Genomic DNA, 17,748 nt, shown 5'->3' with positions numbered 1-17,748 from the left:
TCCTTCCATCAAATTTCAAGGGTTGCAAGCAATCATACAAACAAAAGGGTGTGTGACCAAAGTCAATGTGTTGCCAAGATTGAATCATGAAGACCAGAAGCATTACTTCCTTGATCGTACATTATCCTCTACTTACCACATTTTGCATTCAGAACACTAAGTTTATGTGTCTGATACTTTAGAAACAATGGAAGATGATTCTTTCTATGCTACTCCATGTTCCAAGAATTCAAATCCAATAAATTTAAATAGGTGACACATATGAAGCAGAAGATGCAATTATTATGAAGATGGTGCAAACAACCAATGCACCTATAGCCTTCTAGGACACACAGGGTTTGGGTGAAATAAGATACAATTATGCATTCTTTCATGATCATTTTTTCAGACATGTTTAGCATGGGTAAACATGCAAGATACACACGTAAACACGCAAGATTGGGGCAAACACACAAGATACACCCTATAGTGTAGTGAACCTGTGGAAAAAAAAGTGGTCTAGAGATATGTATAGAATGAGTCATCTCTTATGTATGAGCTATAGAATTAGTTCTCCTCACCCTTTGAAGTTTTTTTTGAATCCCCTCTCGTTATAGATGTATGTTGTATGGTTCAGATCTTGACAGATGTTCAAGCTCAAAGTTAGGACTTTTGGGAGCTTATGCACATTTTTCGGTGTGTATCATATGAGCAATGGCTATCTTTTTGGTCAAATTTTTTGGTGTTGTTAGAAAAGGCTCCAAATTTAACGTCAAAAATCTTGCAAAATTCGTTTTCATTGAAAAAGCTTGAAATTGGAATCTCGCAAAAAAAACACACTCGCTAAAACAGTGCTAACTGAGCCTACAATACCAATGGTGGATAATTCTAGTTAAGTTGAGTATTTACGCCTGATTTTGAAGGTTGTGATCCTATTCTTGAAGCTTTGGAAAAAGAAGTGTAGGTTAGGTATATTTAGATGGAGCAAATTATGTATCTTTTTTATTCATTTTGAGAATTCTATATTTTGATTAAGGGATATGTAAGTCCGATTGGATTTCTTGGAAATCCACCATTGGGGTGTGCTAGGTGTTTAAAGGGGTATTTCCTAGTCTGAATAATGCTCAATCCGAATATTGCTTAGTCAAAATTCTGCTAGGTCAAAATGCTGCTTACTTGGATATTACAAGTTGGATTCTTGCTGACTCAGATTTGTTATGCCAAGAAGATCTTGTTGGATACTTATCGTTATCATCTTGCAGTTTTATTTTTCACGAGTTCTATGAATGAGAAGCTTTAGCCATGGTGGTCTTCGCTCTTTCATGATCTTTATCTATGTTCGGTTTGCTGACTCTGAATTTATTTGTGTGTGTTCTTGCTGAGTCTGCTCATGGAGTGAGTGTTTATTCTCTATTTGAGAGCATATGTGTAAGAGATATATTGCATTGCTGCTAACTGGACCAAAATTCATTAGGTCATAACTCATTGATCAGGCATCCAACTAACGGGAATTCACTTTTGGCTAACTCCTCATGCTGAGCACTAGCCCCGAAAACCTTGTTAAGCTTTCCAAAATAGCTAATGGCACATTTCCAAAAGTAGGCAAGTTGGCCAATAACTGACCCCTGACAAACATTCAACTGCCCATAACTTACTCAGCTGGGACCCAATTGACAATCCGAGAAGACCAGCATGCTCTACAACTAGAGATCTTCAACCCTATCTACTAACACCAGCTCTGGCCATTTGTCCATGTCTACCATGCCCGTCAAAAATCTACACAACCTTCTAACTTTAAACTTTAATGTCTTTCACACCGTGGCTCCATTGATGAGCCGTTTGGACCAACTGACTCAACATCTCAAGCTCTACCATCCCAAGTAAAAAAACCAACCCTATGAACATATTTACCTGCCATCCCATCTAGACCACTTTGGAGCCCATCTAGCTTACAAAACCTCATCAGCATACATTCCCCTTGCTACCTGTCTGCCCAGGATCCTTTCACCTGCTTTAGCCCTTTAACATGCACATGTCAGCACCCATAGCACTACACAACACACCTTTCAACATTGACCAACTTTGGTTGCACCATCATTGCCCACCCCCTAGTTGAACATTTATGCTCAACCAAAAGTAACTGTATTGAAGTAGAAACCTTCAACACTCTACTAGAATTCAAGCAAACTAAAAAAACCAAAACCATATATACAGTATGTACAAAAGACTTCATCTCCCCTACACTTTTTCCTCTTTAGGTGGGTTTCCTAACCCCCTGCATTATCTACTAGCATCCACATGAATCAAACACCTGGCATTGAGAACATCCACCCACCTACAGCACTACCACATAGTGCAAAATCCAAGCACACAACCATCCGTACATATAGGGTTTCCATAGCATACCTTCACTTCCATTTCTTTGAGCATCCATTGGTCTCCCATTGGTGCACTACTTGCTTCAAATGGAGTGCCATCATGCACTCCCACCTGCTATACATACATTTCATCTACCTCTAGCATTCATGGCCCTTCCTCTTGTTTACATATTAGAACGCCATCAAGGGAGGCCGTAACCCAATGGATCACCTATTGCATAACTGCACCCATCAACATACGTGTCAACCATGTTGCATGCCTCCTTTGATAGCTCGAACAAGGCCACATCATTGGATCCTACTTCATGCATAAAAGGACCACATCGCTTAACTGGAAACTCCTCCAACATAGGCACCATGGTCACCATCAACTCTACATTCAATTCCATACCTCCAACATCCTTAGTTTCAGCATCTCAAGCTCTTTTGCACCATCCATCTCATAGAGGTCTATCATCTCCTCTTGTAGATCAGCCGCCTATACCTACTCTTCAAGCTTCTCCTCATCTAGTGGCGGACAAAGCACAAGGCCACCTTTAACCTACATCCTGGCTAAACCCTTCTCAACAAGCACCTGTGATTAACCCTCCATGTTTGCCATCATGTCATTGAACCATCCCCAATCAACCGCGTCATCAAAACATACATAATCAATAGAGCCAATGTCCACAGTATCCTCCCTACAATCCATAGGCATATGTCATGCACCATCACCTTGCACCTCATCTTCATTTCCTTGCATGCCCTTATTGGTAGGCCCAAACTCTCCTCCTTGGCTACTATCTAGCATACCTACTTGCCCTTTGACCTGCTCTTCACATACATCCACTACATCTACACTCACATGCATAAGGTCAAACTCTTCATACCTCGAGTAGGTTGAATCCATCTCCCATCTTGTATCCCTATCCAAAGAGCTATTGCACCTTGGCTTGTGCTCCCCTTCTATCTCAAGATCTAGAATCTTATTTATCTCTATGACTTCAATCTCATCAGCAAAGCTCACATGCCGACCATGAGCACACTCCCAAAAATTTGACTATCCACCGTTGCACCTACCAAACCATCTCTTTGGTTTGGAACTATTGACAGCTCTTCAACAAATGGATCTTTACTACCTAGAATTTTGGTCATAAGAACCACCCCGTCTCTTTGCATTTATAGCACCTTCGGGTCTTCTTTTACATGAAAATCCTCTAGCCTCCACTTTGTCTTTGTTTCCACCATTTTGGATGGCTTCAACACCATTTGACTAGACCATACTTGTCTGGTTTGACGCTTCTTCAAACCCTTCTTTGTGCAACCACTTGCAAAGGCCACCACCTCCACATACGATATCGGCCCATCGACCTCCACTTTGTCACGAACATCCACATGTATGCACTCCATAAATTTTCTTAACTTCAAAAAATCAACATCCTCAGCAACAGTACCTTTATGAGCTGACCCTAAAAAGCCCTGAACTCCCACTTGAACATTTGGAAATCACCATCCAGGCTCTCCCTCAAACCATCCAGATTTCGCTTCACCTCATCAAGTTATGCACTGGACATGAACCTGCATTGAAATGCAATTTCCAAAGCTTCTTGACCTGTCTTTTCTTCATTGCACAGACCATCATACCCTAGCTTTGCTCTTCCATGAACCAGGAGTGGGAAATCTTGGGCCACTCCCACTTCTCTTGATAAGACGCTTTCCAACAGGAACTAGCCGTAGTCTTGTACCCACACCTCCGTGTCTTGAAACCTTTGAAGTTTGGAAACCCCAACCATGCCATTGTTAGTTAAACCTGCTCTTTAAATCTCCCATTTCCAACACCAACAAAACATTGTCTTCAAGTTCAATGAAGAGCATCAATGTGCTCCTCAGAGGGGGCACCAGAAGATGGAAAGGGGGAAGGGGTACACACGCGAAACACAACAAACTACCTGTCTATAGCCCCAGGATACATGAAACACCCGAATCCACTAGGAATCACCTTCAAAATCCACACAATCTCACTTGCACATGCTCATTTTGACACTAAAATGCACACACACTCTTCAAAGGGACTTACAACGACAAAATTTTGAGAATCTTTACTTTGGGAGAAGGGCTCTTTTGAAGGTCTCTTCCTCAAACCCCTCCACAAGGATCAACCACACCAAGCATTTGCAAAGAAGACGTGCTTGGAAAATCTTAGAAGATCTCGACAAAGAACAATATCATAAACTGGGTTTATGGTGTTGCATGTTAGAGTCTTACATGTTGACATTTTAGGCATCCATCAACTACTTGTATTGAATTGGCGGTTATGTACTTGAAATACTACTTTAATATTTAACCTTTAATCTAGAAGTAGTACATCTCTTCTCCCACAATCTATCAGTTGAAACTCTTTCTTGTCCTCTTCATGCACAAAAGCTTTAAACACACTAACATCACCCAATTTTCATCATGATCCATAACCAGAACTTGTACAACAATAATCTCTTTTTGGCTAGATGTGATAAGCCTCAATAGAGCATAAGTGAGAAGCAACAATTTTGTATGTCCATTTTGTGTAAAAGTTATACTTGAATATAGGCAGTTAAACTTCATTTTTAAGTATGTCTGAGAAAATCATATACTAGTCTATTCTTTAAAGGAGCTAATCAATCAAGTAGACTAGTTATAACTTTCTAAATCAAATAGTGGTGGTAACTTTCTAATGTAAATCATGCATCCATGTGAAACTTTTACTTTGAATCTATTGAAGAGGAAAACCATAAAATTACAAAACACGTTGCAACCAATGAATCTTGTTATGATTGATGAGTGAGGAAGTGGCCTCACCTGAAAGAAAAAACACAACAGCAAGCTGCATTGTGTTGCCATGCTCATTTTGAAACACAAATGCACACACATAGATGTTCCAGGATATATCACACACCCAACACCTTTATTCTACATCGTTAACACACTCAAGCTCTCTCTCTCTCTCTCTCTCTCTCTCTCTCTCTCTCTCTCTCTCTCTCTCTCTCTCTCTCTCTCTCTCTCTCTCTCTCTCTCTCTCTCTCTCTCTCTCTCTCTCTCTCTCTCTCTCTTTCTTTCTCTTTGTTACTTTGCATACACGGACCTCGGTTCGGGGTTGCACTCAATCACACCGACACCCGCAACACTAAGAAAAGCACAACAGAAACAAGAAAGGGAAGCGGGGAACCAACACCAAAAAGGGAGCACTGGAAAGCTTTGCATTCAAAAAACTTGTTTACAAGACCACCATCAAACTATGCAAGGCACACTCTTCCTGCATTGCTTCTTTTTCACCTCCAAAAGGCTCCCCAACAAGAAGGCTCTCCAAACAACGGCTTCCAAAAGCCCCTTCTTCAAACAAAACCCACCTTTACAAAAAAATCACTCTTATATGGAGCTCCCTTTTCAAAAAAAAAAAACAAACAAGGCTTTTTCCTTGCTCCTGCCGCGCTCAAGGAGCTCATTTTAACATTTGACCCACATTACATCCACTTGGCCTTGAATTTTTAGCATACATGAAAGGGTGGTAACACCTCAGCAACATCCTCACCTCCCACTTGCATGTGAAGCACCTCAAGGGCCCCATTTTGGTTGTCACGGCCATTGGGGTCAAACCTTCCTCAATAAAAGAATGGGCACCCATTGGGCCCGCAAAAACCCCACCTTGCTAGACTTCCATGTTAGCACTATAGCACAAGCACCAGATAGTAGTATTATCAACATCAACAACTCCCAACAGCACCAGCGAGCATCGCAAGCCACCACTGGTAGTGCCATCCACTCATCATCATAGCCTTGAGCTCGTTGGGCTCCAAGGGGGTCCTCATTGCCTTGTGATGCCTTCAGTGAGTCCATGGTCCTGTAAAAATATCCCAGGGGCTCAGTCCTCCTCTTTGGATGTGGGTTCACTGCATGTGTCACGTGGCAGCTCCAGAGCAATTGACCCCCTATGGCCTTCAAAAGCTTCTCAAGAATTACCACAAACGCATTAAAAGAAAACCTTTTTTTTGGCCTTTCTTCCCAGCCTTGCATTTACTGATCAAGTTGTTGAGAGCCATCAAGCCATGGTTGTAGACCCAGTCCTTGGCTACCATTCACATAGACCTTGCCACATTTTGATCTTCTTGTACCCGCCTTTTGATGCAACCAAAAAATGAAAAAACCATCTTGCATTGCATTGCCGCTAATTGGACCAAACTTCATCGGTTATAACTCATTGACCGGGCATCCAACTGATGAGTAGTCACTTTTTGACATGCTTCTCTAGCTTCTTGGCATGCTGTTTAAGGGTGTATACTAAGACATAGTCACCCGTTTTAAAGTCCTTGTTTTTGACATGTTTGTCGAAAAACTCTTTCTATTGTCTTTTTTTTGCATATATGGCTGCTACAGCATTGAGTCGTAACTCATCTAATTTTTCAAGGTCCTCTAACCGTTCTAAAAGCTCATGCCCCGTCCAGTCCAACTGTTTGGCTACCCTTAGTGTGGGAATCAAAAATTCAATAGCAATATTGCATTTAACCCATATACCATATTAAATGGTGTAGCATTGAGTGTTGTTTTATATGCAACTCAATAAGCCCACAATGTTGAATATAGCATTTGATCCCAGTTCATTCTTGTTTCACTAACCAGTTTTGTAAGAACTGTGCACAATATTTTGTTGGTCGCTTCTGCTTGACCATTGGCTTGTGGATGGTAGGGTGCAGATTTACGATGAATTACCATAAACTCATTTAAGAGATGTTGGATAACTTCATTTACAAAGTGTGTCCCTCTATCACTCACTAGCTCGATTGGAAGGCCATAATGTGTAAACACATATTCATATAAGAATTGTGCCATGGTTCTAGCGTCTACTTTCGTTGTGGCTTTTGCTTCCACCCATTTGGTCATGTAATCCGTGGCCACTATGATATATTGTGCTTGTGAACGATACGCTGGTGGAGTAATAGGACCAACAAAGTCCAATCCCCATTTAGCGAATGCTCGAGCACTTACCATTGGTCTTAAAGGCATTTCGTCTCTTTTAATTGGTACCTTAGTGCGTTGAAATTCATCACACCTTTTTGCGAATTCTGCTGCATCTTGAATCATGGTCGGCCACCATATGCCTGCAACCATAATGATTTTTACGGTTCTCTCTGCTGAAAAATGACCTCCTGCTATGCCTGCATGAGCTTGTTCCAATAATGGAAAGTAGTCATTTTCATGAGGAACTAATCTCAATTGGTCATTCGTTCCTCTTTTATACAATTGGTCACTAATGAGGGTATACCTATTCGGTTCAATTTGTAAAGCCTTTTGTCTGGCTTTAGACCAATCTCCTGGAAACTCCTTATTAGTCAAATATTCCACAATAGCATGACTCCATGCGGGTGCTACTGTCACTTGGTATAATGTGGCATAATCCACAGTGGTATTGGATGTGCAAAAGTTGCATTTCTTGATGTAATTAGCTACATCGCGTGCCATTACTGGCCAATACACTCCAAGTCTTCTTAATTGTTCATAGAACATTTGATTTCCTCGATGGAATCCCCCTGTTTGTGTATGGGCCTCCTCTAGATACACGTCGTACTCCTCTAGGCCTATACACAACCTTAGAATCCCATCGTTTCCATGATGGTACATTCTTCCCGCAAGCATTGTGTAATTTTGTGCTTGTCTAACGTCTTCCACCGTGTGTCTGTCGTCAAGATTCATTCCATATGTCAACAACGGAATAATTTGCTCTAACCATTTCGTCACCATCTCTATATTAAACAGGTATGCGTCTGGGAGATCATCATCTACCCCAGTAGCTTTTTCGCCATGTAGTAATCGAGAAAGGTGGTCTGATCTTTGATGAGTTTTTCCTTTCTTAACTACTACCATAAAATCAAACTCCAGCAACACAATGAACCATCTGACAATTCGTCCCGTGTTACAAGGTTTGTTTACTAAGTACAAGAGTGCCTGATGATCCACAAAAAATGTGAATTTGTTCGCAAGTAAGTAATACCGAAATTTCTTTACCGCACATATCATACCCAATCCTTCTCTTTCAGTGGTGGTATAATTCTTCTCTGCACTGTTGAGTTGTCTACTAGCATAACTAATGGGAAAATTTGTATTACCCTACTCCGGTTGTGCTAATATACAGCCTATTGCAAATGCCGAAGCATCTACATGTACATGGAAGATCTTTGACCAATCTAGTGCTTTTAGAATTGGTGCAGATACCAGTGCATCTTTTAGTTTCTGGAATGACTCCTCACATTCGTTGGTCCATATGAAGATCGTGATTAGACTATACAAGGGTTTTGCTATTACACCGTACATGTAGATAAAACATCGATAGTATCCACAATGTCCCATAAATGATTGTACCTCTTGTACAGTGTTTGGTCTTGGCAATTCTATGATCACCTTTACCTTGTCTTCATTAGTGGTAATTCCATTAGCCGAAACAATGTGACCTAGGATTTTACCTTGCCGTACCATGAATACACATTTTTCTGGGTTGAGGCAAATCCTATACGTTCTGCATTTTTTGAATACCTTTCTAAGATGATCTATATGGTCTTCTCTCAATAGGGAATAGACACACAAGTCATCCATGTAAATATCCAAGAATATTCGCAAGTATTCTTTAAAAGCATGTGTCATTAATCTCTGAAATGTGGCTGGAGCATTGGTCAAGCCAAATGGCATTACCCTAAACGCATATATGCCCCACTCTGTCGCAAACACTGTTTTGTATTGATCTTCTAGTTTGACCCCCAATTGGTTATAACTAGAGAATCCGTCCATAAAGCTATAGGCTTGCTTGCCTGCTACTCGTTCCAGGATGTGTTCCGTGATAGGAAGAGGATAGTTGTCCCTTATTGTTGCTGCGTTTACCTTCTTGAGATTCACACACACTCGAAATTTCCCATTTTTCTTAGGTACCACCACTATCGGCGACACCCAGTCCGTGTGCTCTATCTTATGAATAAATTCAGCCTCCATAAGTTTGTCTATCTCTTCCTTGATCCTTTTTGAGAATGTCTCATTGTACGTGTATGGACGTTGTTTGCTTGGCTTTGCATCAGACTCAGAGGGATTGAATGTTCACAAATGTTAGGATCCACCCCCTTCAGATCTTTGTCCATCTAGGCAAATACATCACAAAATTCTTTAAGCGTTTTGATCAATAAGTCCTCTTCTTCCCGGCTTAGATCTGTGGCAATGTAAGCAGGTCGAGGACTTTCTCCCGGCTCTGCTAGGTCTATTTTCTTGGCGTTCTCTGGCCCATCGTAGGACTCGTTTGATTTAGGCTCTCTCATTGGTTGCTAAACCACCAATTTTCTTTCCTGAATGGTGTACTTACAATAGTGAGGAGGTACATCTATCTTTTTACTCCCATCACTAGCGTTCGTTCCATCGCTACTTTCCATTTCAGTTGTCCATACATTTTTCAGCTTTTGTTTCAAATCATTGTATCTCTTTTTCCGCTCAACTTTCGTTATAATTGGATCGCCAGAGACATCCAATTTTTCTGTTGCAACTCTTTTTTTTCCTTTGCTGGTTTTCTTAAGTTTCAACAGTCTTGACTTAAAACCTAAGTCTTCAGCAACCGTAAGAAATCTTCCTGACACTTTGTCCTTAGCACAATCAACAGCATGAATGTTCATGAGGAAATGTATCTTACCCCTGAACTCAGGCATAGGTCTCAGCCTAGTTGGTAGACTGTTATGGTGTCGCCTACTCTTGTATCTTTTTTGGCGTCTCACACTTTGGTTTGGGAAGTTGTAGAAGACGTCATTGTCTTGATCCTGATGGTCGTCTTCCTCCGTATTTTCTGACTTCTCGTCATCCACATTATCTTTGTTTTCACATTGATCAGAAGAATCATAAAATTCTTCTCCATCCTACTCGATTTCTTTAGTGGGGATGTCCACATAGCCCACTATCTTAATCTCAAGTTTCGTTTCCGTTTTATTGATCCTCGTATTCTCAGTGTCTCCTTAGTTCTCGTCTTCCTCCACAATTTTGTAGTATGGTACGATATCGTAGCCATTCTTGTCACAAAATTTGGTGGGAGTGACTTCATTGACGCATACATCCAGTGTAGCCAAAATTTGAGACCATTCTAGGGGTTCGAGCTTCTCTTCAGGAAAGAGTTCTCGTATATAGGCATCATCTTCCAAGACCCTCTCTAGTGTCCTTTCATTGTGGTCAAATTCACTACATTGAGATGCTCCGCACATCCATATCTCCTTTTTCTTACAGAGCCACGCTGGGACTTCTGATCCACTAATGGTGGTTGAGTCAAATTCTTCCATAGGTGTTCTCGTGACATCATGGTAGCTATGATTTTTCATATTTACACGTGTAGTGGTTTCATCATGTCTTAGATACAAATAATCATACCCCCAGTCCTGCACCATCTTGAGTTGCCTCATGAACGGCCTACCAAGGATAATTTCATAATTGTTCTTCTTGCCGAAATCTACTATGGAAAATGTATGTTCGTACTCTATGCCACATGAAGATACCACAATTGCCTCAAGCAATCCTATAGGCCTTTCTATGTGCCCATCCGCTAGTTGCAATTTCATTCTAGTTGTTCGTATTGCCAGTTTTCCCCATTTTTCCCATAGCACTTTGGTCGCAATGGCAATGCCAGCTCCGCTATCAAGTATGGCCTTAGTCTCTATGCCGTTATACTCAACTGGTAGAGTAGTGTTGCCGTATTCACCCTCACAATACTCTCCGACCTTGTTGAGCGGCACTGGTCTAGTGTTGACTCTCTTCGGTTTTGTGTCATTAAGCTCAGTTTCGAAGAACTTAAGAGGCGTCCTTATACCAAATTTTTCAAGACATTTGCCCACTTCCATCCACATGCTTGGCCTAATTTTTAACAATTCTTCCAACGTGATTGTACACTTGACCGGAGTGGTCAACAAGTTCGTCAAGATTTTAGTGTCCAATTGATTTGACCCTCCTATTCTTTGAGAAGGTACCCTTCGAATTTCCGACCTTGCCTCATAGTCTCCCATGTATGGCGGCAGAGTTCTGAGTAATGCTGGTCTACTATCTTCGGATGCAACTGAATCATTATCCCCTTGAAATGATTTAGCATCTAAATCCCATGGAGGCTTATTCAAGTTCAACTCTGAGAAAGGCGCTGACTCGACTGTTTTTGTCTCATATTTCTCTTGAGTTTTTCTCACCGTTTCCCATAGCTCTTCATGCCAATTTTCTTCCACAATAGGTGTATATGGTGGCAAATCTTTGAGTGATTCATCAGTGCTATTAGGCACGATTCTTGCATCCTCTACATCAGGCAAGGATTTAACGTTTTCTATCTTGTCAGGTGCCCTTTGTTCAGTTTTGATAGGTGTTTCATTGTTTGGTGGTTTGATTATTCTATCTCTCACTTCCATAGGTGGAGGCTCTAGTAAAGCTTCTACAGTTTCAATCAGCTGCTTGCACATCTCTAGTCTCTGTTTTTCTATCTCTGGATATGGATATGTCATCCACCTTTGCTCTAGAGTCTGTCTGTTCTTCAATCTTGCTTCATATGCTTGCAAGATTGCATCTAAGGGTTCATTGACCTTATCTACCAATACAGACCCTCCTGAGCTTGCGCTTCTTGGTCCTTCCGTTGATTTTAGAGAGTCAGACTCTCTTTGCTGTTTAAGTTGCTCTCGAGCCATTGTTAGCTCGGCTTCTACAGCTTTCTATTTTCGCTCACGTCTAGCTTTCATTTTTGCTCTTCGTTCTTTCCAAGGATTATCAGGACTGACGCTAGACTTGTCAGTCTTGATTTCCTCTTGATTTTCATCGTTACTCTTGGGTTGATTGTCATTTTTCCTTGTTTGGGCTCTCGTCAAGACCTTAACAGGAATCGGAGTTTCGTTTTCTGACCCTCCACTGGAAGGCAATGCTCGCAGCATATTCAAAGTAGTTTTTGCTCCTTTGCTTAGGTTCTTAGGGCAATCACGAATCAAGTGAGTAATTCCACACTCGGTGCAATATGCGTTGACCCTAATGATTTCATCATGAGGACAGTCCCTCAGCCAATGGTCTCCACCACACTTGTAGCATGGTCCCTTAGGCTGTTGAGGTGCTCCTTGAGCTCCTCTTTGTTGGTGTGCAAGTCTTTGCCCGCTCATGCCTCCGTTGGCTATGAACAACAGTGTCCATTCATCCAAGCTATATCTTCCTTCTCTCGCTGCCTGTGCAGCAGTTGGTGGTCCTGTATTTCCTATCATGCTCCATGGTTTTGGTGTGGAGGGTTCTTCCGATGGATAATAGACAGAGTTTGCTGCATATCCATTGGGATCTTCATAGTATGCATGCATAGGCACCAAAGCCTTCTCTTCTGATTCAGTTACTGTTGGTGTGTATCTTATGCCGACTACTGGTTGTGGTCTTTCTACACCTACAGGTTCTGGTAGGTTTCATGTTTGATATTGGAGCGGTCCGGGGCGGGCAACAAGAGAGGCGACCTCTAAACACCCCTCAAGGCTCCCGTGCTGCTCAATTGGGGCTGGGGCAACCACAAGCACAACACAACAACAAACCCACAGCCAAACCCAAACAAGATAGGGGCACCACCTAGTTATGGTATGCGAACTAGGACGCAAGAGAGATTTTGGCACAACCAAGAAGATGCACCACACAACACACACAAGCAACCTCACACCAAGACACACATGAAATGGAGCAGAGAGAGCTAGAGCAAAGGGAAGAGAGAGAGGGAAGGATCTTGCGTAATACCTTATTTGTGACTTGCAAATGGAGATGGTTCGTTATGATGCTATCGTAGAACTTGTACAAAACTCACTCAATGCTTAGTGATTGCTGATCATTGCCAAAACACACACACACTGTCTTAGGGTGTGGGAGACCTCTCACCACAATACCCTCTTACAATGGACACAAAACTGGCAATGAAAAACACACTAAAACACTTTCTAAAATCAAGATCAACCGATAAAAACTCAAAATACACAAGTCACCTTGAATTCACCAAACCGTATTACACAAATGGAAGGACGAAGATTTGAACGTCGAATCACGCCTTTGATGCACCAAACCTCGATTTATTGATGATGAAGGAGCATGTACAATAGTGGTTTTGAGATTTGTGGAACTCACGCTCTCTCACTTGCAATGTGTAGCTTGAAGGCTTCTCTCACCCCAAGAGTGAAGCTCACAAGTGGTTGCTACACCTAAGTCTCTCCTCACGCATAGAGTGTTGGGGTGCTATGTGAGATGTTGGAGGTTGTTTTACAAGAAGGAGAGGGGCCTATTTATAGGTTGGAGACCCCTCATAAAGATTATTGGAAATCCTAATTTACAAGCTAACAAATCAGGATTATGAATTTTTTGAATATCAAAACATTGCGGGCCTTCTTTGTCTGCTTGAGTCATGGGTGTGGGCTCAAAAGAGAGCATTATTGATGGTAAATAAGGTGGAAGTCAGTAAGGAGAGAGAAAGAGAGAGAGAGAGTGTGTGTTACTATACACATGTCTTGAGGTGAGGTGTCTTTTATGGTTAGGTCAATGCTATTTTGTGTTAGCATGTTAGTCGTTAGTAATCACTAGAAAGTTAATGTTACATTTACAATGGGTAGAGTGATTTGATTTGATGAAGGAAGAGGGGTGAATTAAAAGAGAATCATTGAGATGGTGAAGCTTTGAAGAAGCTTGAACTCACCCTTGTGTAGATTGTGGAAAAAATGACCGCTGGTCTTCTTCTTCTTCTTCGCTTCTTTACGCCGCCGCTGCCAAGGTTGATCATCGTGATGAAAATGGTAATTCCGTTGATGAGATCTTTTGATTTGCAGAGGTTAAGCATGGTACACATGCTGAATTTATGTATATATATAAGGAGTAAGATGGAATTGTACTTTGGAGATAATAGAGAGAGGCATAGAGATGGTGTATGTACATGGAGAGCTCATATGAGAGCTATGGAAGTAAGTGGGGAGGTTAATGGTGAAGAAGGTGAGAGAAACCATTGAAGGTGCAGGTTTGAGTGAGGGATTGAGAGAAATGTGTGTGTGTGTGTGTGTGTGTGTGTAGCCAACACAAAGTTGGGAGGCAAGTATAGAGAGAGAGAGAGAGAGAGAGAGAGAGAACCTGAGGCCTTTTCAACCGATTGAAAACAAGGAATAAAGTGGTGAGTAAACAAACGCATGGTGAGGCCGCCGCCGAGGAGGACAACCATCAGACAAAGCTGGTAGCAAAGAACGTGAGACCCATGGTCCTCTGTAAAATTGTGGATAAGGGAGAGGAGAGGAGAGAGAGAGAGAGAGAGAGAGAGAGAGAACCTGAGCCTAGCTGCGAACTGTGAAGCGATAGCAACTGTGAAGCGACAATGAGCCTGTTCTCAATCCTGCGGAGTGCCAACCTGCCTATGGAGAGCGTAGTCGATGTAGCTGTTTTTATTATTACTTCGTTAGCTTTTGACGGCGCAACTTTTTTTTTAGCGCTGTAAATAGCTGCCACGTGGGTGAATGAGAGGAGAGAAATCTGAAAATCTCCACTATGCTAACGAAGTAAAAAAAGGAATTAAATTTAGTGTGCCCACAAATAGATGATAGTTGAAACTACAAAAAAATACTGAGTTTTTGAGAAATATTATGAAAAGTGGGACTTGAATAATTCCCTGAATTCCTAAATATGTCTTACTCTCTATTGTCTCAACTTTTTTACTTTCTCTGGTTCAAGCTTTTCTTCTCCATGTCTTCTTCAAACATGACAAGTTCACCCCTGCTTTCATGGGTGATAAATGGTGCTCCCACTGAACATAATGTTTCAAGGCATGGAGAGAGTCTCCTTAGTGAATATTTTATACAAAACCTATTACCTCCTTCCATCAAATTTCAAGGGTTGCAAGCAATCATACAAACAAAAGGGTGTGTGACCAAAGTCAATGTGTTGCCAAGATTGAATCATGAAGACCAGAAGCATTACTTCCTTGATCGTACATTATCCTCTACTTACCACATTTTGCATTCAGAACACTAAGTTTATGTGTCTGATACTTTAGAAACAATGGAAGATGATTCTTTCTATGCTACTCCATGTTCCAAGAATTCAAATCCAATAAATTTAAATAGGTGACACATATGAAGCAGAAGATGCAATTATTATGAAGATGGTGCAAACAACCAATGCACCTATAGCCTTCTAGGACACACAGGGTTTGGGTGAAATAAGATACAATTATGCATTCTTTCATGATCATTTTTTCAGACATGTTTAGCATGGGTAAACATGCAAGATACACACGTAAACACGCAAGATTGGGGCAAACACACAAGATACACCCTATAGTGTAGTGAACCTGTGGAAAAAAAAGTGGTCTAGAGATATGTATAGAATGAGTCATCTCTTATGTATGAGCTATAGAATTAGTTCTCCTCACCCTTTGAAGTTTTTTTTGAATCCCCTCTCGTTATAGATGTATGTTGTATGGTTCAGATCTTGACAGATGTTCAAGCTCAAAGTTAGGACTTTTGGGAGCTTATGCACATTTTTCGGTGTGTATCATATGAGCAATGGCTATCTTTTTGGTCAAATTTTTTGGTGTTGTTAGAAAAGGCTCCAAATTTAACGTCAAAAATCTTGCAAAATTCGTTTTCATTGAAAAAGCTTGAAATTGGAATCTCGCAAAAAAAACACACTCGCTAAAACAGTGCTAACTGAGCCTACAATACCAATGGTGGATAATTCTAGTTAAGTTGAGTATTTACGCCTGATTTTGAAGGTTGTGATCCTATTCTTGAAGCTTTGGAAAAAGAAGTGTAGGTTAGGTATATTTAGATGGAGCAAATTATGTATCTTTTTTATTCATTTTGAGAATTCTATATTTTGATTAAGGGATATGTAAGTCCGATTGGATTTCTTGGAAATCCACCATTGGGGTGTGCTAGGTGTTTAAAGGGGTATTTCCTAGTCTGAATAATGCTCAATCCGAATATTGCTTAGTCAAAATTCTGCTAGGTCAAAATGCTGCTTACTTGGATATTACAAGTTGGATTCTTGCTGACTCAGATTTGTTATGCCAAGAAGATCTTGTTGGATACTTATCGTTATCATCTTGCAGTTTTATTTTTCACGAGTTCTATGAATGAGAAGCTTTAGCCATGGTGGTCTTCGCTCTTTCATGATCTTTATCTATGTTCGGTTTGCTGACTCTGAATTTATTTGTGTGTGTTCTTGCTGAGTCTGCTCATGGAGTGAGTGTTTATTCTCTATTTGAGAGCATATGTGTAAGAGATATATTGCATTGCTGCTAACTGGACCAAAATTCATTAGGTCATAACTCATTGATCAGGCATCCAACTAACGGGAATTCACTTTTGGCTAACTCCTCATGCTGAGCACTAGCCCCGAAAACCTTGTTAAGCTTTCCAAAATAGCTAATGGCACATTTCCAAAAGTAGGCAAGTTGGCCAATAACTGACCCCTGACAAACATTCAACTGCCCATAACTTACTCAGCTGGGACCCAATTGACAATCCGAGAAGACCAGCATGCTCTACAACTAGAGATCTTCAACCCTATCTACTAACACCAGCTCTGGCCATTTGTCCATGTCTACCATGCCCGTCAAAAATCTACACAACCTTCTAACTTTAAACTTTAATGTCTTTCACACCGTGGCTCCATTGATGAGCCGTTTGGACCAACTGACTCAACATCTCAAGCTCTACCATCCCAAGTAAAAAAACCAACCCTATGAACATATTTACCTGCCATCCCATCTAGACCACTTTGGAGCCCATCTAGCTTACAAAACCTCATCAGCATACATTCCCCTTGCTACCTGTCTGCCCAGGATCCTTTCACCTGCTTTAGCCCTTTAACATGCACATGTCAGCACCCATAGCACTACACAACACACCTTTCAACATTGACCAACTTTGGTTGCACCATCATTGCCCACCCCCTAGTTGAACATTTATGCTCAACCAAAAGTAACTGTATTGAAGTAGAAACCTTCAACACTCTACTAGAATTCAAGCAAACTAAAAAAACCAAAACCATATATACAGTATGTACAAAAGACTTCATCTCCCCTACACTTTTTCCTCTTTAGGTGGGTTTCCTAACCCCCTGCATTATCTACTAGCATCCACATGAATCAAACACCTGGCATTGAGAACATCCACCCACCTACAGCACTACCACATAGTGCAAAATCCAAGCACACAACCATCCGTACATATAGGGTTTCCATAGCATACCTTCACTTCCATTTCTTTGAGCATCCATTGGTCTCCCATTGGTGCACTACTTGCTTCAAATGGAGTGCCATCATGCACTCCCACCTGCTATACATACATTTCATCTACCTCTAGCATTCATGGCCCTTCCTCTTGTTTACATATTAGAACGCCATCAAGGG

The sequence above is a fragment of the Adiantum capillus-veneris genome, chromosome 27 (assembly GCF_014529385.1).
Source record: "Adiantum capillus-veneris isolate H3 chromosome 27, ASM1452938v2, whole genome shotgun sequence".
Lineage (NCBI taxonomy): Eukaryota > Viridiplantae > Streptophyta > Polypodiopsida > Polypodiales > Pteridaceae > Adiantum > Adiantum capillus-veneris.
The sequence above is the reverse complement of the archived record's forward strand: the minus strand, read 5'-3'. Positions refer to the sequence as shown.